The sequence below is a fragment of the Octopus bimaculoides genome, chromosome 23 (genome assembly GCF_001194135.2).
Source record: "Octopus bimaculoides isolate UCB-OBI-ISO-001 chromosome 23, ASM119413v2, whole genome shotgun sequence".
NCBI lineage: Eukaryota > Metazoa > Mollusca > Cephalopoda > Octopoda > Octopodidae > Octopus > Octopus bimaculoides.
In genome coordinates, this window is record NC_069003.1 from 13,517,511 (window position 1) to 13,518,877 (window position 1,367).

Below are 1,367 nucleotides of genomic sequence, written 5' to 3' on the forward strand. Positions count from 1 at the left end.
AGGACAGAACACAACGCGCCGCCGGGAATCGACCTCACGATCGTGAGCCGAATACTCTACCCACTGAACTACACGCCTTCACGCACGTATGCACGCGTACATGCATAATTGGGCGAGTGTTTAAGTCGATATAAATGTTGATTCTGTGTGTGTGTGTGTGTGTGTGTGTGCGTGTGCGTGCGTGTGTGTGTGTGCGCGCGCGCGCGTGTAAATACACTTACGCAGCCACAGCATTAAAGAACGTGATCCACCCTTATTTACGAAAAAAGTTAACCTACAGGTAGACAAATAAACACGATTCCTGTTTATATATAAATACAGAAAATGTGTTAAGATTTTATTTGTCGTGGTTATAAAACGCAAGAGCAACTTTGTTAGTCTTAAAGTTTGTCAAGCAAAGTTGTTTCGGTCGTTCTTTCTGTTTGTACACAACACGACAATTATAATCAACAAATCGTCTTTTATCAGTTTTAACGCTACAGAGGGCAAAGTAAATAGCCTTCGCTTTTAATGTATCCTACTTAGAGGGCACAGGATATGTATACATACACACACGCGCGCAGATATATAAATACATTATATATGTATGTATACACACATACATATTAAATGTTGTTATTCTTCAACTTGCTTTAAAAACAACCTTAAATTAACATTTATTTCACATTTGATTCCCAATTCTAATAATTTTTATATTATACGTCTAATTATTTCTTTGTATGATAGTGCTCAGTTGCTTAGCAAATATTGCTTTCATTATTTTATCGCAGTCATAATCATTTTTTTAAACAAGCATCACGGTAGTCCAACAACAGAAGTGGGGCAGTTTGTTACGCTTTACCTTCCTCTCAAAGCAACACAGAGATTTCAATTCAGCAGCCCATCTGTAAGCTTTGCAGGGTGCGTGTGTGAGAGAGAGATCGTTGCAAACAATGAATGAAATAAACATGAAATGAAAAAAAATCGTATAAATTAAAGGGCATTAGTACAGATATATACGCTCCCGACTTTGTTGCCTCATAACATTCTGAAAAATGGATACTTTTTAACAAAATTTTCTACAAATACCGCTTAGATGTTGTGGCTTCAGAGTATATAGGGATTTATGGGAAAGAATTTTTCCAAAGGGGTGAAGAGAGGAGTTTCGGAAAATTCACACAATCTGACTTTTTCCCCCTCATAACTTTCAGGAAGATAAGTATCTTTCAAAGAAAATTTATACAAATCCCTTTCAAATGGCATAGATTACGATTATAAAGAAATTTGTGGGGGAAATTTTTTCAGGGATTTCCCCCACTTTTAAGGCCTCAGCCTTCGAAATGATGGGGTTGGGGTATCTTTGTATGAAAAAAGTTTTGAAAACTCTT